Genomic DNA, 27825 nt, shown 5'->3' with positions numbered 1-27825 from the left:
TGGACACCCACAGCGAAGGTGGAGGCAGCCTGCTGACTGTTACACCTGTTGTCTGTGATGACTTGGTGGGCATCCTCTGGAGGGCCAAGACATGGAGGGACCCATCCTGCTTTTGGGGCCCTGCTGTGTGGCAGTGTCACCCTCCTCGGCCTGTGGAACTGGAGCTGCTGAGGTCACAGGAAGCGGGGATTTGGATGGGACGGACACTTCCTGAGTCACCTGGATGGGTGGCTCTGGGGGCAGGGGGCTAAACCTGCTGACCCCACTCCCTATGGGTGTCTAAGGGCCCTTGGCTGGCTCCTTGAGGAGAAGGGGTAGCTGGAGTGAGATTGAGTTGCTTCACATCCCTTTCACATATGCACTGTTGAGGCCAACTATGGCATCACCGATGGAGTTCAACCCGCGCAGCAGTGCAGGACCGACATCCTGGGACCAAGGTCTCCATTGGCAGACGCCATCTTAGCAGTGTTGACCTCAGTGCCTTGACATGCCAGTGCTATCACCTCAGCCTGAAGGAAGACGGACTCCTCCATCATACCTTGTAATCTGAGGAATGCAGTGAACATCCCTTCCTGATGTTCCCGAGCTTGGCCTTTGTAGCTCCAGCAACTGTGACATGACCAAGTCCAGAGGCTTGTCATCTGATTATAACTCAGCAAATTTCTGGCCTCTAGCAGTCCTCCGAGTGCCGGAACTCCCTGTCGCAGCCTGCTGTGGATCAGACAGTGCGATGTACTCACCAGATTGTGATCCCGAGGCTACACTAAAGCTAGGTCCCACCGAGGTGTGTGTCTCTGCACTGGTGGAGGGTGTGGGTGAGCGCTGTGAAACAGGACATATTACTTACAGCATGGTTGTCTGATGGATGTTGCACTGCTGGATCCTCACTTGGTTGAGCACCGCCGACTTCACCATCAGCACAGGAATGGTCCAGATCATCGATGGCCAGCTGGATGGCTCTGTTTTCAAAATCTGTGAGGACCTTGACCTCAGGCATTCTGCTGCCAATCTGCGACCTCTCCCTCTTGTTGTGTGCCAGCTTGTCCTGCATGAATAGAGCCTGCCAGGCCAGATGATAAATATGCCCGGCATGGGTCAGTGGTGAGTGGACCCATGGACAAGATGAGGACAATGAAGGTGCATGTGAGGGAGACTGAATGGTGATGTCCTTTGAAGTGTCAGTGAGTGAGGGCCCAGTTGATGTGCAATGGGTTTGTGAATGTGTGAGTTGAGAGTGATGAGAAGAGTGACTTACCCTGGCGGAACAGGGGAGATCATTCATCCTCTTGTGTCACTGAGTGGCTGTCCTCTTTCGCAGAGCATTGGTGCTGCCCACCACTGCCACTGCATCCCAAGCTGGATTGGTGATGTTGCTGCCCATCCTGCAGCTAGAGCGGGGATCGATGACATCACGTTGGGCATCCACTGCGTTCCAAAGGCGCTCAAGGGACTCATCATTGAACCCAGGAGCTGCAGTCTTCTTGCCTTTTGGGGCCAGGTCTTCCATGCAGCAGTTCTGGGCTACACACTGAATATGGCGCCAGGTGTGATGAAGCACCAAGGGGATGGTGTAATGGGCGAATGAGAGCCCATCTGCCAAGAAACTGACATGTTTCCCGGGAATGCATTATTAATGCTGCAGGCTTGGTACAATATGGTGTAAGAAGCCACTATTGCGGCTGACAGGTAAAACGTTGCTTTACCTGTCCCGCTACCACACTTTCCGCAAATCTGGGATGATTTTGCCCATAGTTAAGAGACAGAATTAAAAGCTCTTCATGTAAATGCACACAGCATTCATAACAATATATGAATTGTTAGCATAAACAATTGATGGCATAAATAGAAATGAATGAGTACGATATGATTGCCATTACAGAGACACAGGCAGACAGCTCTCACAGGTGGAACTTCCTGCCAGGTGGACCCAGGGCCACTTAACACCCTAACAGCCATGAAATGGCTGCAAGTTGAGCCAGCCAAGTGGAGGCTGGCTTGCCCCGATTTTACTCCAGGGGTGCAGAGCAACTGGATCCACAAAAATTCTAGAACATGTTTAGACATCCTGATAATTGGTCATGTAGTGGTCATGCCTGGTCATGAAGTCTCATGGCATCAGAACAAACGTGGGCAAGGAAACCTCCTACTGGTTACCTAGGGCAGCCCACCATCCCTGCCCCCACCACCCCCACACCCCCCCCCTCCCCCCCACCTCAGCTGATGGATCATTTGTTGAATACCACTTGGAGGAAGCACTGACTGTGCAAAGGGCACAGAATGCACTCTGGGTGGGAGACTTCAAAGTAAATCACCAAGAATAGCTCGGCAGCAATACTACTGACCCAGCTGGCCAAGTCCTAAAGAACATAGCTGCTAGACTGGATCTATGGCAGGTGCTGAGCGGAACAACAGCGTAGTTAACTCTTAAATGCCCTCTGAAATTGCCAGAAATCTGTTCGGTTGTACTAAACATTTTTATTCATGTCATAAAGATATTAATGTATATAATGTTATTGGAAATTATTTTGTTTAATCTACGTGTGTGTTAATTGGATTAAAGCCAGCTAGTCTGGGTGCTTTGATGTATAGTAGTTTTGAGATGTAAACAGAGGTAGAGGGCACATTTGCATTTTGGTGAATAGAGCATTCAAGAGTGGGAGTGAAATCTTGCACCTAGCTAGGAGACACAAAGCAATATGTTCATATTACTAATAAAATTGGTACTTTGAAAGGGGTTTTATTGTTGGAAGAGGTGGAGTTCAAAGGGCCTGGTGATACAATGAGAATTTGCATTCAAAGAGAAAGGCTGGGTATAATCTGGGATGATTTTGTCTGTGCAGGTCAGAGGCATGTAACATCTAAGCAGCTGTAAGCCTACAACTGTCTGCAAAGGAACCAAATTGAAAGGAACCTCATTTTGAATTTGTAAGGTGAAAATGTGTTGCCTGGTGTCTGGTTAAGTCTATTGGTTATTGTTGCCTCAGTGGAGGTTAATTTGGAATTTGTTGAAGTTATGATAGTAGTAATTTGTAGCCATGTGTATATGTTTAATTTGTTATAAATTAATAAAAGTATAATTTAGTTTGATATAAAAACCTCTCAAGAACTGGTGGTTTATTCCTGAATTTAGAGCTGCAACTCAAAACATACCAAATGAAAACATAGGTTATGACAGTATTTTAAAGTTTCCTTTTGGGATTTTAAATAACTCAGCTTTACCAACTCAAAAACAGAATTACCTGGAAAAACTCAGCAGGTCTGGCAGCATCGGCGGAGAAGAAAAGAGTTGACGTTCTTCTCCGCCGATGCTGCCAGACCTGCTGAGTTTTTCCAGGTAATTCTGTTTTTGTTTTGGATTTCCAGCATCCGCAGTTTTTTTGTTTTTACAGCTTTACCAACTGCTGTGTCATAACAATAAACTATAAGAAGAATAAAATTGGATGGATCAGCCATATTGGCTTAGGCATAGGATTCGGACAGGACAACAGCACACCCTGCCCAGTTGACCCTGCAAATTTCTTCTCACTAACATCTGGAGACCTGTCCTAAATTTGGGAGAGCTGTCCAACAGCTAGTCAAACAACAACCTGACATAGTTACAGTCACTAAAACATTACAACCAATATCCCAGTCTCCTCCATCACCGTCCCTAGGAACTCCCTGTCCCACTGGCAGAACAGACTGACCGGAGGTGGCGTACGGCTTAGTGGTATACAGTCAGGAGGGAGGAGCCTTGTGTGTCCTCAACGTTGACTCCAGACCCCATGAAGTCTCACCGCATCAGGTCAAATATGGGCAAGGAAATTTCCCACTGATTGTAACCTACCATCTTCCCTCAGCTAATGAATCAGTACTCCTCTATTTCCAACACCACTTGGAAGAAGCACTGAGGATAGTAAGGACACAGAATGCACTCTAAGTGGTCCATTACCAAGAGTGACTCAGTAGCATCACTACTGACCAAACTGGCCGTGTACTAAAAGACATACCTGTTAAACTGAGCCTTCAGTAGAGAACAACAGGCTACTTGACTCCAGCCTTGCCAATCAACCTTCCATGAAGGTATTGATTTTTATGACCACCACACAGTCCTTGAGGAGGTGAAGTCCTGTTTTCACACAGAAGACACCCTCCATTGTGCTGTCTGGCACCAGCACTGTGCTAAATGGGATAGATTCAGCATAGGTCTAGCAGCTCAAAACTGGACATCGCTGAGGCCCTAAATTGTATTCCATGATAGTCTGGTCCTGGTAGGACCACATACATCCTAAACAGTATAAACATAGCTAAATGATTCCCCCAACTAATAGATCAGGTCAAAGCTCTGCAGTCCTCCCACCTCTAGTCATGACTGGTGGTGGTCAATTAAACAACTAATAGAAGGAAGAGGTTCTATGAATACCCCCATCCTCAGTAATGGCATAATGCAGCTTGTGAGTGCAAAAGACAAGGCTGAGGTGTTTGCTACCATTTTCAGCCAGAAATGCCGAGCGGATGATCCATTATGGTCTCTTCCTGCAGTCCCAAATATCACAGAAGCCAGCACTCAGTCAATTCAATTCACTTTGCGCAATATCAAGAAACAGGCCCCGACAACATCCTGGCTGTAACGCTCAAGATGTTCTCCAGAAATATTCATATCACTAGCAAGGTTTTACAGTACAGCCACAAAGCTGGCATTGATTCAAAAAAGTAGAAAATTGTCTAGTCCTGTCCACAGAAAGCAGGACAAATCCAATCTGGCCAATTACTACCCCTCAGCCAACTCTCAGTCATCAGCAAAATGATGGAAGGTACTATTAACAGTGCTATCAAAGCAGTAATTGCTCATCAATGCTCCCTTAGAGTTCCACTATGATCACTAAGCTTCAGACCTCATTACAGCTTTGGTCCAAAGAGCTGAATTCCAAAGGTGAGATGAGAGTAACAACCCTGTATCAAGTGCCAATTGACCAAGGAGCCCTAGCAAAATTGAAGTGAATGGAAATCACGGGGAAAACACTATGGCCAGAATTTTCTCATTGCCTTGCAGGGGCAGGCCCTGCATGCTGATGCGTAAAATGATGCGCTGTGACATCGGGCGAGCGTCCTGACCTCATCACACACCATCGCAATATTTAGGTGGGCAGGTGCATGATGTTCTCCGATGAACATTAATTAATCAGCCAGTTAAAGCCCTTGAGGCAGCAACTGTCTGCTATTTTTCGGGGCCGTGCCATCTTCAGGATGTCGCATGAGTGCAATGGGCAGGCGGGTAGGGCACATTTGTATAAACCTCATCCACAAGCGGGACAAAAGGGTTGAGTGGGGTCACGAGTGGCATCTGTTAGATATTTAATTGTGAAAGTTACTGACTTGCCTGTGTGAGCAGGAATACTTCAAAACTCTTCACAGCTGCTTGGACAGGAGTAACAGCCTTCAGGTCAGGACTCCACATTAAAGATCATTTTTGGCACCTGCAGGTTTCAGGAAGCCTTCCCTTAGCCTGAGAATAGGAGTTGTGCTCTCCACTGGAGACACCTTCTCTGAGGAGGAAGGGAGGGCCGGAAGTGGGAGGAGGCCAGGAGTCCACATTCGACCTCCAGGGGAGCCACCTTTGGGAGGAGAGGCACAAGCACAAGGGGTGCAGGGCCAACAGGAAGTCCAAGGTGGAAGGGGCCACAGAAGACCCCACTATCCTGCTGCCAGAGTATACAGGTGGCGAAGCAACTACCTCATTATGTCTGAGGTGCAGTGCTAAAGGAGGCTCCGTCTCTCAAGGGAGACAGTCACCTCTACCTGTCAGATGATAGGTCATGAGATCTGCACCAACTGTGTGGGTGGGCACCCCATGCCAATGGCGCTGAAGATCACAGCTGCCCTCAACTTCTATGCCTCCAGGTCTTTCCGGGGGTCGGTGGGTGATCTTTGTGGAGTCTTGCAGTCAGCTGTCCACGCTTGTGTCAAGCAGATGACAGACGCTCTGTTCAGGCATGCATTGACTTTCATCCACTACCACTGGGAGGAGGCCAGTCAGACACAGTGAGCCAGAGGCTTTGCAGCGAATGCTGGCTTCTCCCGTGTCCAGGGTACAATAGACTGTACACATGTGGCCATCAAGCGCCAGCAGGTGAGCCCAGTGCCTTCGTCAACAGGAAGGGCTTCCACTCCATGAACGTGCAAATGGTGTGTAATCACAGGATGCAGATTCTGCAAGTCTGTGCAAGGTACCCAGGCAGCTCCCACGATGCTTACATATTCAGACACTCCCAGGTGCTAGGGCTCTTCAGTGCTCTAGCACAGCTGGATGAATGGCTGCTGGGTGACAAGGGCTATCCCCTCAGAAGGTGGCTCATGACGCCTCTCTGCCATCCAAGAACAGAAGCTGAGCAGCGCTACAATAGGAGCCAGGGCACCACAAGGACTGTGGTATAGAGAACTATTGGTCTTCTCAAGATGTGCTTTCGAAGCCTGGACCATTCAGAGGGCACACTCTAATACTCCGCAGATCGCATGTCGCTGATAGTGGTTGCATGCTGCACTCTCCACAATCTTGTGCTGGAAAGGGGCGATGCAGTGGACGAAGTAGATGTAGACGCAGTTGATCCGGCTGAACACAATGAGTCTAGCAGTGAGTCCGAGGATGAGCATGCATAGTAGAACGCTGAGGGGGTAGATGCTGACCCGAGCATACTCCAGGGAGGCAGGGACGCCCAGGAGGCTTTAATCCAATGAACCTTTAGCTAGCATACCACAGATGGACTTCCAACACACGCCAGGGCTGCAGGCTCCATACTCTATACCTGAGAACAATATCTGCCTGGACAGGAACATTGACTAAGGGCCTTGTCAATAAAGCTCAATGTCAAACAACTCACTCATAACATCATGGGTTCCTGTCCACCTGCAGAAGTAAAGAATCACCCTGAGCCATGCTTACTTATCAAAATTTAATGATATAACAAAATGAGGTTCAGAAAAAAAAATAAAAAGGTGTTGCTCGTCACACCAAGTGGGTCATGAACTAATAGTGGGGCAACATAAAAGCACCAGTGAGAAATCCCTGTTGTGCCTAAGGTCCCTTAAACTTATGCTTATGGGTGATGTGTCTAGGTGCTGTCTCCTCACTGGCACTGGCATCTGAGCCAGCCTGTTCACTGTGCTGCCCTGTTGGCCTCGATGACCTTGGTTGTCCTCTGGCCCGTGGAGCCGGTGCTGGCCCTGCCTGGGAGGGAGCAGCCAGTTCCACAGCTGGCATCTCCCCAGTCGTCGCAGCCTCATCTTCTGCCACGGTCAGTGGCAGAGGGGTGGAGGAGCTGCCGCCCTCATCTGGAGCACGCTGAGAGGAGCCTGCAGACACTACAGGCAGCTGCTGCACTGATATGAGATCGCTTCGGACGTCCCTGCTCACCGTAGATGGATGGGCACCAAGCTGGTGCCCAGAACATCTCCCACACTGGCACTGACCAGCTGAGCTCAATGCTGCCGTGAGGGCTTGCAGGTCCGAGCGCAACCCCAGGAGGCCCTGATTGGTCTTCTGGAGGAGCCTCTCCACGAGAGTCGCCACTCTGTCCATGGTGGAAGCATGTTTCTCGGCCATGAGGCTCATTGCATCATGGGCACTATGCCACGCATTGCCTCATGTATCTCCGCCAGATCCTCCCGCATACTCTGCTGCACTTCCAGCATTTGCTGCCTCATGGACAACTCCAGAAACACATCATCAGCCACCAACTGAGCATATGCCTGGTCCCCTACAGTCCTTCGACTGCTGGCTCCATGGGCACTCTCTGTCTCCGCCCACACCTCAAGCGAGTATGAAGTGCCCTCATCGCTGTGCCCTGGAACACTAGCTGATACTCTAATTCCCGAGGTGTTAGTATCTGCACTGGTGCCTGCCTGGTAGAGGTGGTGAGACATTGGTGAGTCGAAATGTTCAGGGCCCTCAGGTGTGAGGTGGCTCCTCTGTCTCCTCCTCCCAGCCCTGTTCCGGTGATGCTGAAAGGAGGAACAAGGACATTTGATTAGTTCAAGTGGAGACAATGTCAATGTGCATCCCTATCCCCCGGATCAGTACGCGCTCATCCTTCCAGAATCAATGGTCAACCCATGTTGCAAGCTTCAATCACTGAGCATTCAGCAGTGCCATGGCTGCTGGGACACACATGGTGACCTCAGTGCTTAGCAAACATACCTCCCTGTGGCAACCCAGCCTCACCGCCACTGGTGGACCTGGGCGCATGGCGCCTCTCCAGAAACATCGCCTCCTGCTCGAATGAAGCCACGATGGCCAACTGGGCCTGGCCTCCATCAATCTGCATCCGCTTGATGGAATTGTGTGCAGTCTTCCTCCTGAAAAGAAGAGAAAAGCATTGATTAGTCCAGCCTGTACCTGGCATCCCTGCCACCCCAACCAGAGTGGGACATTGCTGCGCTCCAGTACTTCGTCACCCCGCAGCTGCCACACGCCCACAACAAGAAGCCAGGGCTGACACCCGTCCCACCACCCCCCTGCCCAAATGCTGCCTCCATCACATTTGGCAGCACAGTCTAACCTTGCAAAGCAAGGAGGCACAAGCACTTGGAACACCAAGGGCAGCAGATGGATCGGTGCCCCCGCCACCTGGAAGCTCCCCCCTCCCAGCATGTCAGCAGCCTGACTTTCACATGCTTCCCAGTTCCAGCACTGTGCCTAGATGCAGATCCTTAAGTTTGCCTGTGTCTTTCTAAGTCCTAAATGTCCCCGTATTGGAGTTTCATGAGCTATTCTCAGTATCTCATTTCTATATCCAGATGGTATAACGATCTGATGCACTTCCATCCATTTTTCATCTGCTGAAACCTGATATGTGACATGTTTTTAATTTCAAAATAAAGTTTTTATTTAATGGATATTAACTTTAGGAAATCTTATCCTGCTCATGGGTGAGGTTTCCTAAAAAATGTAAAGGCAACATGGCCTTTTCGCCTGCCCACCAACCATGAGGTTGGACGGGCAGTGTAAATTTCAAGTTAATTACCTTGTTAGTAGCCTTAATAGGTCTTTCAATTATCGGCGGGCATGCAGTTGACTCTGGCACACGCCCGCTGAACAAAATATAACGCATCATACTAATGTTTGGGCATGTCGGGCACATGCCCGAATGCCAAAGGTAAAATTCTGGCCTATGGCTTGCTCCCCAAATTTCTAACCCCCTGCATGTGTACAACTGGTATCACCTGAAAACCTACCTCATCGAATTTAAACATTTCACATTTGATATATAACTTGGATTTTGTGATGGTATTTATGTAGGTGCTTCTATTTCCATGGAATTCAGCTCCTACCACGATCTTCACAAGTCTGCACGTCATGACATCAAGCAGCAGAATAACTCACACAAGCTGAGCAGCAATACATTAACTTTAGCTGTCAAATGAGCTTTCTGAAACTTTCCTCGCTAGTTTTTAATTAGGGACATATTGGTTATTAGAATTAGAATAGGCAGTAAGCTAGGGAGTTATTGTAATGAAGCTGCAGCTCACAGAATGAGGCAATGTGCAGCCTCATTAACTTCAAATTTGTTTTCTAATTATTCTTCAAACATGACCAGTTCCCAAGGTGTAAATCAGTAAATGCTTGAAAAACACAAATTTTACCAGAAACTAAATTTGTCAAAAGTAGCTCAAACAACGAGTGAGCAATGTGCAACTCTGCTTGCAACCAGAATTGACCAAGCAAAGAGCATTTCGACTCAGTCAACCTTAACTTTGTATTAAACTTTATTAACATTGTAAATTATTTCATTATTACCGACGTTCTACGTGTGAAATCATGTGTTATTACAATTTTATAGGCAGGATCTTCCGGTTGGCCAGTGGGGGCGGTGCCTGCTCGCCGATGTGTAAGATGACATGGGATGATGTCAGGTGGAACTCCCGATGTCACCCCACATCATTTCCATTTTCAGGTCGGCAGAGCACAGCCGAGTCAGCTGCACGTCTGTCGACCGGTCAACGACCTATTTAGGCCATTGGAAAGTCATTAATGGACCCGCTCATCCAACCTTAAGGTTGGCGGGCAGACCAGGAGCCCTGATGGGCTTCAGAAAAAGCATGAAACCTCATCCACGGGCAGAATGAGGTTTCATGAGGTTATTTAAATTTTTATTAAAGCTTTCAATAAAAGTTATGGACAGGTCTTAACTCATGTGACAGTGTCAGATGAGGGGACATGTCAGGGAATTTTTTTTATTAGTTGTATTAAAAATTTTAATTCTGAGCCAATCTCCCTGAGGCTGCACTTAGCCTGAAGGAGATCTGTGCGCTCTTTCATGCACATGTGTGAAAGAGTGCACTCCTGGCTGAGGGAATCCGCTCCCCCCTACCAGCCCACGCATAGCATTCCGAGCGGATGTCACGGTGGGTGGGCCTTAATTGGCCCATCCAGGTAAAATGGCAGCACCCCCGATTGGGTGTGCCGATCGGAGGCGCACCTGCTTCCACACTCCCCCCCCAAGGGGGGGAAATGTTTCCTTATGCGACCACATTTAATTATAAGTAAGCAGCGAAGCAACCAGATGGTCCCTTTGTTTCAGTTGTTTTCAGAAAAGAAGTTTGACGTTATCTTATGTTAGCACTGTGTCTACAGACAGTGTATAATGCAGGAAAATGTGAAGTTGTTCACTTTGGCAGTTCAGAATAGGTTTACTAGATTGATACCCGGAATGAGCGGGTTGTCTTATAGTGAAAGGTGAGACATACTGGGCTTGTTTCCACTGGAGTGAGGGGTAACTTGATTGAAGTATATAAGATGCTGAACGGTATTTGACAAGGTGGACGTGGAAAGGCAGTTTCCTCTTGCAGGTGAGTCCAGAACTAGGGGGGGAAACTGTTTTAAAATTAGGGATTGCCCTTATAGGGCAGAGATGAGAAGAAATTTTTTCTTTCAGAGTGTTGTGCAACTTTGGAACTCTCTGCCTCCGAAGGAAGTGGAGGTGGGGTCATTGCATGTTTTTAAGGCAGAGGTAGATAGATTCTTGTTAGGCAAGGGAATCATAAGGTTATCTGGGGTAGATGGGAATGTGAAAACTAAACTAGATTTGCAGGGGGAGGGGAACCAGAGTGTTAGAGCAGATAGTGAGGTGGAGGAGGATAAAGGTCAAGTGAGGAATGCATGTATTGACAGAAATCAAGGGTCTTTACCTGATAGAAATGTTCTCAGGTACGTCTATTTCAATGCAAGGAGTATTGTCGGAAAGGCAGATGAGCTTAGGGCATGGATTGGCACGTGGGATTATGACATTATTGCTATTAGTGAGACTTGATTGCAGGAGGGGCAGGACTGGCAGCTCAATATTCCAGGGTTCCATTGTTTCAGACGTGATAGAGGGGGAGGGATGAAAGGGGGAGGAGTCGCATTACTAGTCAGGGAAAATATCACAGTTGTGCTTAAGCAGGACAGCCTGGAGGGCTCGTCTACAGAGGCCATATTGATGGAGCTGAGGAATGGGAAAGGTGTGACCACATTAATAGAGTTGTTTTATAGACTGCCTAATAGTCAGAGAGAATTGGAGGAGCAAATCTGTAGTGAGGTAGCAGACTGAAGTGAGAAACAGAAAATTGTGATGGTAGGAGATTTTAACTTTCCACATATTGACTGGGACTCCCATACTGTAAAAGGGCTGGATAGCTTGGAGTTTATCAAATGCGTTCAGGAAAGTTTTCTAAATCAATATATAGAGGTACCAACGAGAGAGGATGCAATACTTGATCTCCTATTAGGGAACCAGACAGGTCAGGTGACAGAAGTATGTGTAGGCGAACATTTTGGGTCCAGTGACCACAATGTCATTAGTTTTAAACTAATTATGGATAAGGATAAGTCTGATCCTTGAGTTGAGATTCTAAGTTGGAGAAAGGCCAATTTTGTGGAAATGAGAAAGGATCTAGGAAGAATGGATTGGGATAAGTTGTTTTCTGACAAGGATGTGTTCAGTAAGTGGAAGGCATTCAAAGGCGAAATTTTGAGAGTGCAGAGTTTGCATGTTCCTGTCACGATTAAAAGCAAAGTTAACAGGTATAGGGAACCTTGGTTTTCAAGGGATATTGGCGATCTGGTTAAGAAGAAGAGAGAGGTGTATAGCAGGTATTGGCAACAAGGAGCAAATGAGGTACTTGTAGAGTATAGAAAATGTAAGAAAATACTAAAGAAGGAAATCAGGAAGGCCAAAAGAAGACATGAGGTTGCTTTGGCAGATAATGTGAAGGTAAACCCGAAGGGTTTCTACAAGTATATTAAGAGTAAAAGGATAATAAGGGACACAATTGGTCCCCTTGAAGATCAGAGTGGTTGACTATGTGTGGAGCCTCACGAGATGGGGGAGATCTTAAACAGTATTTTTGCATCAGTATTTACTCAGGAAACTGGCATAGTGCATAAAGAAGGAAGTGTCATGGAACATATAGAGATTAAAGAGGAAGAGGTGCTTGCTGCCTTACAGCAAATAAAGGTAGATAAATCCCCCGGGCCTGATATGATATTCCCTTGGACCTTGGGGGAGACTAGAAATTGCAGGGACCCTGGCAGAAATATTTAAAATGTCCTTAGCCACGGGTGAGGTGCCGGAGGATTGGAGGGTAGCTCATGTTGTTCCGTTGTTTAAACAAGGCTCCAAAAGTAAACCAGGTAATTACAGGCCAGTAGTAGGTAAATTATTGGAAGGTGTTCTATGAGATCGGATATATAATTATTTGGACAGCCAAGGGCTGATTAAGAATAGTCAGCATGGCTTTGTGCGTGGTAGGTCGTGTTTAACAAACCTTGTAGAGTTTTTTGAGGAGGTTACGAAGAAAGTAGATGATGAAAAGGCTGTGGATGTTGTCTACATGGACTTTAGTAAGGCCTTTGACAAGGTCCCACATGGGACGTTAGTTCAGAAGGTTCAGACACTTGGTATCCATGGAGAGGTTGTAAACTGGATTCAAAACTGGCTGTGCGGGAGAAGACATAGAGTGGTAGTGGATGATTGCTTCTCAGACTGGAGGTCTGTGACTAGTGGTGTGCCTCAGGGATCTGTGCTGGGACCATTGTTGTTTGTTGTCTATATCAATGATTTGGATGATAATGTGATGAATTAGATCAGCAAGTTTGCTGATGACACTAAGACTGGAGGCGTTGTGGACAGCGAGGAAGGCTTTCAAAGCTTGCAGAGAGATATGGACCAACTGGAAAAATGGACCAGAAAATGGCAGATGGAATTTAATGCAAAAAAGTGTGAGGTGTTGTATTTTGGAAGGTCAAACCAAGGTAGGACATACACAGTAAATGGTAGGGCACTGAGGAATGCGGAGGAACAAAGGGATCTGGGAGTTCAGATACATAATTCCCTGAAAGTGGCATCACATGTAGACAAGGTTGTAAAGAAAGCTTTTGGCATACTGGCCTTCATAAATCAAAGTACTGAGTATAGGAGTTGGGATGTTATGGTGAGGTTGTATAAGACATTGGTGAGGCCAACTTTGGAGTATTGTGTGCAGTTCTGGTCGCCTAACTACAGGAAGGATATCAGTAAGATTGAGAGAGTGCAGAGAAGATTTACTAGGCTGTTGCCGGGTCTTAAGGAGTTGAGTTACAGGGAAAGATTAAATAGGTTAGGACTTTATTCCTTGGAGCATAGAAGAATGAGGGGAGATTTGATAGAAGTTTACAAAATTATGAGGGGTATAGACAGAGTAAATGCGAGTAGGCTCTTTCCACTTAGATTAGGAGAGATAAACACGAGAGGACATGGCTTTAGGGTGAAAGGGGAAAGGTTTAGGGGGAACATTAGGGGGAACTTCTTCACTCAGAGAGTGGTGCGAGTGTGGAACGAGCTACCATCTGACGTGGTAAATGTGGGCTCACTCTTAAGCTTTAAGAATAAATTGGATAGATACATGGATGGGAGAGGTCTGGAGGGTTATGGATTAGGTACAGGTCAATGGGACTAGCGGAATAATATTTTGGCACAGACTAGAACGGCCGAATGGCCTGTTTTCTGTGCTGTAGTGTTCTATGGTTCTATGGAACAGATCAGCCACGATCTTGATTGAATGGCATAGCAGGCTCGAGGGGCCAAGTGGCCTACTTCTGCTCCTATTTCGTATGCTCGTATGTTTCACAGTCCATTCACTTGAAGTGCAGGAGCAGTGCACTGCCAACTTTGCTCTTGCATCGACTTGGAGCAGCTAACTCTGAAAGATCTGTTTCAGGTCTTGACTTATCTTCAGTGATCGTTTAAAATTAATCACCTTGTGTCAGTGATTACCAAACAGAGGAACAAATCGTTCCATGTTGACTATCAAAACCCCACTAAATCTCTGGCCTTCTCTGCTACAATGGAAATAGTCCCAGTGCTTCAAACCTCTGCTCATAACTATAGTTCCCAATCCTATACATCATCCTGGTGAATCTATGCTGCACCCCTGTTCATGACTTTTATTGTTTCTTCTACAATGGGGAACCCAAAACAAAATACAGTAATCATAGTCTAATTGGCATTTTACACTTTTTTTTACACTTATACCCTATGCCCTATTTATTAAAATTAAAAATATTGTTGCCTTTTATAAATGGGTTTTATCTACCTACAGTTGCACTTTCATGCTTGCTTCCCATTTAGAGCCCACATCAGAACAGACCTGAAATGTTAACATCTGCTTTTCTTTCCGCAGATACTGCCAGACCTGCTGGGCATTTCCAGAGAAACCGAAGTGTTCAAATACATTTCATGAAAGTGCAACTGTAGGTAGATAAAACCATTTATAAAAGGCAACAATATTTTTAATTTTAACAAATAGAGAATAGGGTATAAGTGTAAAAAAAAGTGCAAAATGCCAATTAGACTATGATTACTGTGTTTTGTTTTAGTTTCCCCATTGTAGAAGAAACAATAAAAGTCATGAACAGGGGTGCAGCATAGATTCACCAGGATGATGTATAGGCTTGGGAACTATAGTTATGAGCAGAGGTTTGAAGCACTGGGACTATTTCCATTGTAGTAGAGAAGGCCAGAGATTTAGTGGGGTTTTGATAGTCAACAGGGAACGATTTGTTCCTCTGTTTGGTAATCACTGACACAAGGTGATTAATTTTAAAAGATCACTGAAGATAGATGCTAGGAAAACTTTCTTCAAGCAGCAGGTTCTGAAATACTTTGTCACAGTGAGAAATTGAGGAAAAAAAACACTGTATCTTTTAAGGAAAAATTGGATAAATATTTGAAGCCGAGGAGGATCACAAGGGAATAGGTCAGCAGGATTAGTTTTTGATTGCTCTAGCAATGAATTGGCAAAGATATGATGAGCTGAAAGGCCCCGTTCTGTAATTGTAAAGTTCTATGAAATCGTTTATTGAAAGTGAGTTCAAATTTGATGAATTCGCCCCAGAAAAGTAATGAATTATTGAAGGAAAAATAACCTCTGTTTTTATGACCTGGAATGTTTGATTCAAGGTCTTGTGAGCTAGCTTGCTTCCCACTTACAGCCCACACTGCTGGCTGGCAGCAATGCAAATGTGTGAGTCTTTCCCGGTCAGTACACAGCCTCTCCATCAGCAAGTCCTCAGCTGTGCCTCCTCATGGCAACACAGAAACTGCTAAAGCTTCAGGGGAGCTCAGAGGAGATTTGGCCCCCAGACAAGCAACGTGCAGGCCCACTGGCGTGTGGAGACGTCCTGGTGCTCATCACCCAAGCGCCCAGTTCTGGGCGAATAGCTCCACTGCATTGTGGATATCTCGGGAGAGTTGAGAGCTAAGGGAGTAAACTCTGACAAAAAATCTGGAGTGGAGCCCAAAGGTGGGGCTGATATCTAAATACGTCACCTTTCTGGCAACTGTCGCAACCAAGCTGGTACCGAATGTAATGCTTTGCATTCCTTTGGACTTAACTGGGGAGGTCAAGACTTTCACACGACATGGGAGGCAGCAGTTAGAAGCGATAATTGGCTCGATTGGGATAGGGAACAGGTGCTACAGGCTACCTCCAACAGTGGGAGAAACCATCATGTCCCACTGGTTAGCCACCACCCACCACAAGTCAGGCAATCCCTGACTAGTAAATTGTCAACCCGCCATGGTACGACATGATGGGTAAGGTCGGCTATGACGGGGTAACATTGGAATCCTTCAAGATCTGCAGTGAGGTTACAAAGGCCACTGTTCTGGCACTGCCAGCATATCATGCACCTTTTCAGCCCACTGTCCTCCTCTGCAGCATATGTAGAGACTGTCCTGCCAGACTGGGGTTCTTAGGCAATACTAGGCAATGCTCAACACAGAGTTGGCCACCATGGCGCAAACCAACATCTTACGACGCAGAAGGCTGCCACAGAGCTGACACATCAGTGCAGTACTGAGGGAATTCTGGAGAGGTAATCTTTCAGATTAAGTGTTAAGATCCCATCAGATTTTACAAGTGAATGCAAAAGATCCTATTACTTTGATGATTCGTTGGTAGTGTTCCATTTATAGCTCTAGGACAAGCTGAGTTTCCAAAATAATGCTGTTTGTACTTCTCTTTCTTTTGTCTGAGCACAAGGTTTGCTGTCCAATGGCTTTGGTCCCGATTCCTAATGGACCACGTGCTTGTCAAAACATTGTAAGGAACTTTGAACAAATGGCTTTAGGCTGAGTTATGTTTCATGCTTGTTTTGTCTGGGAAGTACATCTGAAAAGGAATTGTGGCTAAAAATATCTTGGGTCAGAATCGTTAGCTCACTCACCCTAAGGGCCTGGTCCATTTGTATATCCTCCAATTAACTCCTGGCTCAAAAGGTAAATAGTCTTCGACATTTCTACCATTTATAATAAGCAATAAATATTACTTTCTCAGATCCTTTAATGACTTGTTCTAGCTTTCATGTTATTATTTTTGTCTTTGTTTATTTAAAAATGTTTTAAGCTATTGATTTGTTTTAGAAAATAGTAAGGACAGCTAAGTGAGAGATCCTGCTTTACCACTTGTTCATTTGTTGTCACCATAGCCTTGGTGCACTGTCCTGATTCTTCTCTCCCTCAGTCCTCCCTCAGTCCACATCTCAATGTTACCCACCCATCTAATTTTTCTTCTTCCTCTTTTGTTTACATTACTATAATGATATAATGGGCAAGAAATTCGTTTGCATAGTACCGCTTCTAGCACCATTATATGGTCTTATGTCAATCCCACAGACTGCCAGGGCCTCAAGTCGCTACCTGTGTGACCCGTGTGGCGTTCCTCATTGATATCATTGAAGAAATTCATGCGAATTGCACAGGTAGCAGCCTGGACCACTTCCTGCCCCTGAGGAATTGACATAGTCTGAGTAACACTGCTTACATGAATGAATTTCTCTCCCCTTAATATTTAAACTGTCCGGAATTCTCAGCATTCTATTTTAATCAGCGCTTACAAGCACTCACCACTGTACTTTCCATTTGAGAATGACAATGAATAGTTACAGCAAATTATGTTAAGATAAAATTAAACAGTTGCAGTATGCTTTGGAGCAATTTATTAATTTCTGCCGAAGAGGGATTTGTCTTCATTTAAAGCAGTACAGGAGCTCCCAGCTGTAGGATTTCAGTCTCAGTTGGCAGTTGCTGAAAAAATGCCTGAGGGAGAATGTCAAAAAACTGCGCATGAATAGAGCTGTCATAAAGAAACCAACAGGGGTTGGCACATTCTGCCAACAATAAGGGAGCGATGTCCTGCCTTAACTAAACAATTGGTAATGCAAAAGCTTAGCTGTAACAACAGATGATGCATAAGAAAATGTTCAGCTTTAACAGCGCATGGTTAAACAGACAATATCTAGAGTTTCAAAGCATGATATACAAAAACAGCAACCATCTAACCATAGCAAATGTTTTATAGGCTGTCACAACATTGATAAGATATCTCATACTATGTGATTTCACAAGATAAGATCTTGTGGTATTAGTCCTAATTTGATACACCAGATTTGGAATTGACTCTGATTCCATGGTCAAAATGTTGCAGTTAAAGGTTGTGAAGCTTGTAGACAAATATATAGAGGTGTCCCCTGTCCCAGGATGGGTTTTAGGCCTGTTACCGTTCACTGGTTTTATTAATTACCTGACAATAGTGTTGATACATAGTCTGTAGGCTTACAGATGGTACTAAAGTCTGTGCATGGATTAAGACAGAGAGGAGAGCAACCTAATGCATAGAGTTTTAAATGTGCTAGTGGAACAGGTCATATAATGGCAAATAGCATTTAACCTTGATAAATGTAGTGTCATGCACATTGGTAGGACCAACACAGAATACACGAATACATCTTCAAGGAACAATATTGAAAGCAGCTTAATGAATAAAGGATCTAGATGTTATGGCGCACAGATCATCCCAAGGTCCAAGGCCAATGCAGAGGAGATAGGCTGGATTTTCTAGTGAGTGTTAAGACCCCGACATCGAGCTAACATAGGCTCTGAGCCCACCCATGTCATCAGCACACCCTCTGGTGCAACGTTCCGGGAGACAACTCATTGAACTGTTATTAAGGATGGTGGGGAGGGTGATCCTGGGGCTGAACACTCAACCAAAGCACATACAAACTTGGAGAGCCATGGGGAGAGGTGGTTGCTGCTGATGCAGGTGGGCAAACGCGAGAGCACCTCAACCTGGAGGCACCCTTGACTGCCTGCATTGAAGTTATAAATTAAATGGTCCAAAGCAAGTACAGTCTTAGGGAAGGAGGGCAAACCCCTCCTCAGGCCTATTCATGGATGTGGATGTGGCCTTTCATCCCCGTCATTAGGGCATGGAGCCTCCAGTTGCATAGGTCACCTGGCCTGCCAGTGGGAGGCTGCCTCAATTGAGCTGGTGGCCTCTGCACATGGTTGGCAGTGGAGGGGGGCACTCTAATGGTGGGAAAATACCAGTGCCAGCACAAAATGGTCCCTAAGTGGGACCTTAATTGGACTGAATGATCACATTGAATGCAGCTGGCCCAGTTCCCAGCCCACTCGGGGGTAAGACCCCAGTGGTAGGTATGCATCATGGCTTCTCACAATTTTTCTGACCTCCCCGCCTCCAACCCCTGTCTCCATGGGGCCAGGAAAATTCAATCCAATGTAGTTAAAGCTAACTTGGTGTTAGGCTGTATCAATAGAATCATCCAGTACAAATCAAAGGACATCATCATCTGTCATCATATAGGGCATTGGTATCTAGAATAACATGCCCAGCTTTGATCCCCTCACATGATGGAGGATATCATGGCCTTAGAAAAAAGTTTAGAGGAGAGGATGATTCCTAATCTGAAAAAATGTTAGTTATTCAGATAAACATTTTACTCTTGAGCAGTAAATGGAAGAGACCTGATAGATGTTTACATAGAAAAGAAAAGGATCTATTGCAGTCTGTTGGTTGATTGGGTGAGATTTTAACTCATTAAACACCCACCCAGCTGCACAGAGTTAAAACTGCGGCCATATTGCAGTTTGACAGACTGGGGACGACTAAGGGATATAAACAATGCAAAAATATGAATGGGCTTCCCAGAATGTAGTGGACCTTTGGAAGGTGCTGGCAACTGGTGCAGTGAGTGCTGATTCTCTGCATACCTTCAAGATGGAGCTGAACTGGTTCTTGACAGGTGCAGAGATTGCTTCGTATAAAAGGTTAGCAGATTAACAGATAACAAACACATGGTCCACGTGATCTCCTGGACTGATTTTGGCTGCCTGAGACAGTCAGGGATGAATTTTTCAGGGGCAGATTTTACGTTCCATGGATGGGCGTGCACCCAAACCAAACGGGTGTAAAAACACACGAGATGATGTCAGGCAAGCATCCTGACACACAATATTTCGCTCGGCGGGCGCACAAGGCATTCAGAAGCGAGCCGGTCAGCAAGTAAGCGGGCAATTGTGGCAATCTGAGGTATAATATACCTTTAACAGAATGTGAGCAGATTGACCACGTGACTGTAAGACCCAATAGTTGCGTAGCGCAGGCTACCATGTTATTGTTAGTCTAGAGTAGGAGAAGCACACATCATGTTGGGGCTCTGTTGTTTGTGTAAATAAATAGCATGTGCTTCATTTTGTATTGGTCCCTGCATCTGCAGTATATTGTAATCAACTCACCTGCCAGATAAGCATGCACCGGTTCGCGAGCAAAGCGACCGCATAGTAGAACATAACAACTGGCGACGAGGCAAAACACGACCAGTCAACGACACCAAGGAAAGCTGCAAAACTGAAATGAATAAGCCATGCCTTGCAGTCCGATTGTAAGTACATTACAATTGTAAGCCATCACCATAGTCGTCGAAGTTATCTCCCTCCAGCATGCCACAATTTGGCCACCGATGACTGGTCACATTATAATGAATGCTTCACGTTTTTCTTCTTAGCCAATGGCATACCGGGGGACGAGAAGAGGTGGGCAATCCTCTTATCGACATGTGGCAGTAAAAATACGGCCTGATTCGTAGTCTAACAGCACCCAATGCCCCAGATTCCAAGAGCTTTGATGAGTTGGTGAATCTTGTGAAAAGCAGCCACTTTCAGCCAAAACCCTCAGTAACAATGCAGCATTTTAAATTCAATTCCAGGTGTTGCGCCCCTGGAGAGACAGTCGCTTGCTTTGTAGCAGCCTTAAAACAACTGACAGAGCACTGTGAGTTCGGGACGTCGTTTAATGACATGTTAAGAGATTGATTAATGTGTGGGATTAATGAAGACGCCATTCAAAAAAAATCGTTGTCAGAAACAAATTTGGATTTCAGCAAAGTGCTGGAGTTGGCACTTGCAGTGGGAAGCACAGTCAGTGACTCAGAAGAAGGGAGCACAAAGTGGCACCATTCTTCACGTCGGGAGGGAGGCACCGGTTAGAAATGGTGTGGAAGCGCTGGGCTCCGCGGAAAACCGGGAAAGAGCCACCTTTAACAGATCAGCAAAAAACAATGGTTTAATAGATAAAAACCACATTAATATTGGCAGAATTGAAACCAGACAGTCTACAAATGAACAACAATTTAAAAGAACTGAGTGTTTCTACTGCCATTGCAATGCGCACACTATGCGATATTGTAAAGAAAGATTGAGGCAAAATTTCAAACAAAAAGGCAGAAGTCATGAGATTTACATAATGGAGGAACCAGAAGAAACAAAGTCAGATATTTACTTGCTACACCACTTAAAAATGGGTAAAACAGAGCCAATCTACATGACAGTAGAATTCAACAGAAAACCCATCCGAATGGAGGTGGATACAGGTGCATCCACAGCAGTTTTAGGGGAACAATCATTTAAGTATCTGAATGGAGGAGGCCACTCACTAAAGCTAAAAAAACTCAGGTGCTAGATTAAAAACATATACTAGTGAAGACATATGAGTAAAAGGTATCTGCAAGGTCCAGTACAATATAGAAGCCAGTCTGCTGACCTACCCCTGATAGTGGCTGGAACTGGCTTAAGGAAATATAGTTGGAGTTGACCGAGATTGTTCAGCTTAGAATGAAAGATTTGCAAGAATTTTTAGAGGAATATGTCTCCGCGTTCAAGAAAGAGCTCAGGAAGATTCAGGGGGCTGCAAGCTAAAACCCCCAGATACTTGAAGGTGAGGCCAGTCCCCTATGCGTTATGAGAGAAAGTGGTTATTGAATTGGGCAGCCTGAAAAGGTTGAGAGTCTTACAAACTGTACAATTTTCCGAATGGGCAGCGCCCATTGTTCCAGTACTAAAGCCTGACCAGAGTGTGTGAATATGCAGGGACTACAAGTTGACTGTTAACAAAGTGGCCAGACTTGATAAGCATCCTATAACAAAAATTGATGAATCGCACACCAACCTGAAAGGGGGAACCGCATATACGAAACATGACATGAGCCACGCTTACCAGGAGGTCAAGCTAGAAAAGGCCTGTCAGGGTTTTGTGACTATCAACACACATAGAGGGTTATAGCAATATACCAGATTACCCTTCGGAGTCTCATCAGTTTGTGCCATTTTCCAATGGACAATAGAAAATTTACTCCGAGGTCTCCTCCATGTGGTGGTTTATCTCAATGATGTCCAAGTAACAGGACTAACTGATGAAGAACACCTGGCTAACTTGGAAGAGGTATTGAAGCATTTCCCACAAGCCGGAGTAAGTTTGAAAAGAGCAAAATGTATCTTCCAAGCTAAAGAAGTGGTTTACCTGGGTCACAGGATTGACTCGCAGGGCCTTCGCCCAGTAGGAGTCAAGGTGAGAGCTATTTGTGAAGACCCAGACCCGAAATATTCCACTGAGCTCAAGTCCTCCTTGGGAATGATTAACTGCTGTGTTTGTTTTCTCCCAAATTTGCCAACAGTACCGGCTCCATTATACGGGTTACTCAAGAAAAACCACAGGTGGACTTGGCAAGCCCCACAACAACAGGCTTTTACGACCAGTAAAGCAGTTACTACATTCATCGGCCCTGTTGGCGCATTTCGACCCTAAGAAATAATTCATTTTAACCTGCAATGCATCCCCTTATGGAGTAGGGGCAGTACTCTCCCACTGGATAGTGGATTGCTCTGAATGGTCCATTGCCTAGGTCTCAAGAACACTCAGTGTGGCGGAACGAAGATACTCACAAATAGAGAAAGAAGGCTTATCCATGGTATTTAGTGTTAAGAAATTCCACCAATAAATCCATGGTCGCCACTTCACCCTCATATCCGATCACAAGCCACTACTAGCCTTGTTTGGGGAAGATAAATCAATACCCCCAATTGCTTCCGCACGCATCCAAAGGTGGGCACTGATTCTAGCTGCTTACGAATAATCTTTTATCCACCGGCCAGGAAGCCAGATTGCCAATGTCGACGCACTGAGCCGATTACCTCTAAAAGACAACAATGTGAATGTCCCTATCCCTCAAGAACTTGCCTTGTTAGTAAAATTTCTGGATTCGTCACCAGTGAATGCCAAATAGATCAGAGAATGGACAAGCTGCAATCCAGTTTTGTCTCATGTCAGGCAATAAGTCTTGCAGGGATGTTCTAATGAGCTAAAGCCAGACAAAATGAAGCCCCATTTTAACAGGAGAAATGAGCACACCTGCCAGTATGGCATTTTACTGTGGGGAGAGACAGTCATTGTGCCTCCCAGAGAAAGGCAACCATTTTTGATAGAATTGCATGGCGCTCACCCCGGCATTTCTAAAATGGATATGTTGGCGTGCAGCTACTTATGGTGCCCAGGGACAGACACTGAGATCGAAAACATGGTCAAGAGGTGCATGCAGTGCCAACAGGTGCAGAAATTGCCTCCTTCTGCTCCACTGCATCCTTGGTAATGGCCAGGAAGGCTATGGGTCTGCCTCCACATTCAATGCATGGGGCCTTTTTTGGGCACAATGTTCCTCTTACTTATCGACACTCATTCCAAATGGATGGATGCATATGACATGAGATCACCCACATCTGATGCCACCATAGACAGGTTGTGTCAGAGTTTTGTGATACACGGTTTACCAGAGATAATAATGTCTGATAATGGAACGACATTCACCAGCAGGAATTCCAAAGACTTACAAGGCTCAATGGCATAACACATATCAAGACCTCATCATACCACCCTGCATCCAATGGGTTGGCCAAGAGGGCAGTCCAGACCAACAAGGCCGGAATTGACCCCTGGTATTGGCCCTGCAGAGTTATTAATGAAGAGATGTCTCAGGACACATTTGAGCCTCATAAGGCCAAATTTAGGGGGCAGGGCGGAGAGCAGTCAGGAGGTCCAGAAAAATCAACATGATTACCACAGAAACTTCACTGTAGGAGAAGCAGTTTTTGCAAAGAACTTTGGAGATGGGCCCAAATGGCTATCAGGTGAAGTCAGTGCAGTGACATGACTCCTGTCCTACCACATATCGGTTGATGGTAGGATAATCAGGAGACATATAGATCACCCCAGGAAAAGGGAAACCAGATTCACAAGAAAAGGTGCACCAAACATTCCATTGGAGTCTACACCACAGCTCCTCTTGCTTTGGAAGTACCTGTAGAACATGTTGAGCCTGAGAGAGTCGAAGAGGCAAACTTACAGGTTCCTGCTGGGGAGCCTAGTGGACAGATAACTCCCGAGAGGGAGGCCTCAGATAAACTATCCAAAGTCTTAAAACTAGGACGGTCGAAATGTTTAAAAAAGCCTCCTGAGAGACTGAATTTTAAAATAATTTATTTTTGTAAATAGTTAATACATTATAAAATATACTTTCAAGTAAAGGAGGAGGGATGTGGTAAACTGAGGTGTAATAAACCTTTAAGAGATTGTGAGCAGATTGACCACGTGATTGCAAGACCCACTAGCTGTGTAGTGTGGGCTACAATGTTAATGTTAGTCTAGAGTAGGGTCTGGTTGGAGAAGCACACATCATGTTAGTGCTCTGTTGTTTGTGTAAATAAATAGCATGTGCTTCACATCATATGGGTCTCTGCGTCTACAGTATATTGTAATCGACTCACCTGCCAACTGATAAGCATGCCAAGTGACCCCATAATAGAGCATAACAGCAATTAAGCCCACTAACGGCACAATTGTCAGCGATTTTTTTTTGTTGCCCATCCAACCTTACGGTTGGCGGATGGGCCAATCGGCCAGGCAGCCTTTACATTTTTAATGAAACCTCATCATCCAAGGGTGGAATGAAATCTCCTTTAGGAAACAAAATAAAAAGAAATGCATGCAGCATTTTTATGAGGTGTGCTTTCAGGTGCTTGATTGTGCTGCACGGGCATTTTTTGCAGCTTTTTTGTGCTTTATTTTGTTATTTACAGGTCTGCAGCTCCCAAAGGCAGCTGTCTGCCCTGAGGGAGCTCTCTCGCAGCGCTCACCTGGGCCTGCGGTGACATCTTCGCCCGCCCTCTTCCCACCCCCACCCCAACAGCGCTGAGCTTCTCAGCGCATATTTCATGCTGGCAGGCCGTTAATTGGCCAACCAGTGTGAAATCGAGGTCGGGAGCTGATCTCGGACGAGGGCCCGTTTCCTGATTACTGTCGGGCTCATCAATCGCACAGACCCAACGAGGGAAAACCTCAGGCCAGGTTTCTTTTTCTTCTATGACCCTGTATTTTTTCTCTCTATTTTTTGCCTCTCTCATGAGATTTTACATGGCTGTGAAGGGAGTGGGTACAGGAGTGGGGGCAGAAAATGGATAGAAAATGTTTAACCGTAGTCTTCCAGCCATCATGAGTCTAGATGGAGGAGCTGATCTTTCCCTGCCCTGCCATTCAATAACATCATGGCTGACCTTTTACCTCAACTCCACTTTCCTGCCTATCCCTATGTACCTGTTCCCATCATGTTCATCTGTTTGCAACATGTGGTGTATGAAACAATATATACTACCAGGCAACATCTGGCAGAAGCATGATAAAGTGATAAGAGTTGGGTCATTTCAACATGATGTACTGGACTAAATCTAACTAAATATTATATACAAATATATGATAATAAGCTGCATTCTGCTCTGTAAATATTTTACAACATCTTGCATTTAAATAGTGCCTTTAACATAGAAAAGTATCCTGAGTCATATTTTAAGAAATATCAAAAAATATTCTTTTAATGCATTGATTCTTTCTCTTTTTGCTCCTGTCAAGTAATGGAGTTAGTTGGGGTTCAAACAGTTATTTTATTCAGGCATACAACTGGCATTATGGAGGCTGGAGCAGCTATAATACAGAATAAAACCAGCATGAAATAAAACCAGATAACCACACACCTGTACAATACAAGACAATGTCATTCAGCTCATTGTGACTGTGCAGCTCTTTGATTGAGCAACTCAAAATTAATTTCACTATCCTGCTCTCTCTTGTTGGTCATGTAACTACTTTCACTTCAAGTATCTATCTACTTTCTGCTTAAAATATGCAATCATCCCTGCATCAACTATTCCCTGCAACAAAGCATTCTATGCTCCAACAATGCTCTATGTAAAGAACTTTCCCTAACCTCTCCTTTCACTCTTGCTGCTGAAACTCTCCAAATCGTCTGCTGTGTTAAAAACCTTTACCTACTCAACTCCGTGGTTGGCAACCTTGTGTGCACCTTGGAGATCAAACCAGTTGCCTATGCATAACCAACAATGGGCTCCCACAGAGATCAGTCCTCACTCCAGCTCTCTTCAATATATATATACCAGGGACCTCCCTCCCACAAAGTCACGGCTCTTCCCATATGCTGTCGACCAGGCCCAAGCGTTCCAGACTAAAGAATTTCAGGACATTGAGAAAACGCTCAGTGAAAATCTATATACTCTGGAAGTTTACTTCAGAAAATGGAGACTTCAACTGAACACTGCCAAGACTGTTGTTTCAGCCTTCCACCTGAATAATTCGAAGGCCAGGGTTCATGTCCAGTTCTGCGGCTGACCACAGAATCTCCTGATGTCCACAGGCTGACAGCTAACAAAGCACTGCAATTGGCACAGGACTTCTTAAAAACCCCACACACTTGTCTGAAATCCTGTAGCCCCTACTGGAACAGTCCACGCCCTACAAACTGACGACTGCCCCACCTCTCGATGGCATATCTCCTGAGTTGACTGCAAACATCTCCAACCTTAACTTGGTAACTGAGCCAAGTAATGGAATCTCAGATTTGAATCTCCAACAGAAAATCTGGACAACTCTGGAGGACTGACCAGGCAAGATGTGGCCACTTGCTCCATAAGTGAAATATGAGGAAAAACTCAAATTCAAACCATTGTGCATATACTGAACTTCTGTCTTGAGAGATCCATTCCCAGTGGCATCACAACCATTCACATTGCATCAGCTGTTGAATGGATTGTTAACCTCAACAACAAACTATAACTGTTTCCCCAGTCATACAAATAAAAAATAACCCTCATAGCAACAATTTTATATTGATGATCTCTTGCACTGACTCCCAGAATCACTGAATCACAGAATTGTTACAGTGCAGAAGGATTCCATTTGGCCCATGGTGTCTGCACTGGCTCTCTGAGCATTTTAACTTAGTGCCAATCTCCTGCCTTTTTCCCGTAACCCTGCATGTTGTTTCTATTCAAATAATCTTTCAATGCCCTCTTGAATGCCTCAGTTGAACCTGCCTCCACCACCGTTCCGGGCAATGCAATCCAAACCCCAACTACTTGCTGTGTGTAAGTTTTTTCTCACCTCGCATTTGCTTCTTTTGCAAAACACTTTAAAACTATGTCCTTTGGTTTTTAATCTGCTTATGAGCGGGGACAGTATCTCCCTATCTACTCTGTCCAGACCCTGCATGATTTTGAAAACTTCTATCAAGTCTCCTCTTAGCCTTCTCCTCTCCAAGGAAAACAGTCCCAACTCCTCCAATCTTTCTTCATAACTGAAGTGTCTCATCCCTGGAACCATTCTCATAAGCCTCTTCTGCACTCTCTCCAATGCGTTCACATCCTTCCTAGAGTGTGGCACCCAGAATTATACATCATACTCCAAATGAGGTCTAACCTGTGCCTTGTATAAGTTCATCATAACCTCCCCGTTCTTTTACCCTCTGCCCCTATTAATGAAGCCTAGAATATCATATGCTTCAGAAACAGCTCACTCTACCTTTCCTGCCACCTTTAATGACTTATGAATATTTACACTCAGGTCTCTCTTCTCCTGCACACCCCTTAGAATATTATCCTTTATTTTATACTGTCTCTCCATGTTCTTTGTACCAAAATGCATCACCTCACACTTCTCCACATTGAACTTCATCTGCCACCTATCTGCCCACTCCACCAATGGTCAATATCCTTTTGAAGTTCTATACTGTCCTCCTCACAGTTTACAATTCTCCCAAGTTTTGTGTCATCCCAAACTTTGAAATTATCCCCTGCA

The sequence above is a fragment of the Carcharodon carcharias genome, chromosome 8 (genome assembly GCF_017639515.1).
Source record: "Carcharodon carcharias isolate sCarCar2 chromosome 8, sCarCar2.pri, whole genome shotgun sequence".
In the NCBI taxonomy this organism is placed as follows: Eukaryota; Metazoa; Chordata; class Chondrichthyes; order Lamniformes; family Lamnidae; genus Carcharodon; species Carcharodon carcharias.
The sequence above is the reverse complement of the archived record's forward strand: the minus strand, read 5'-3'. Positions refer to the sequence as shown.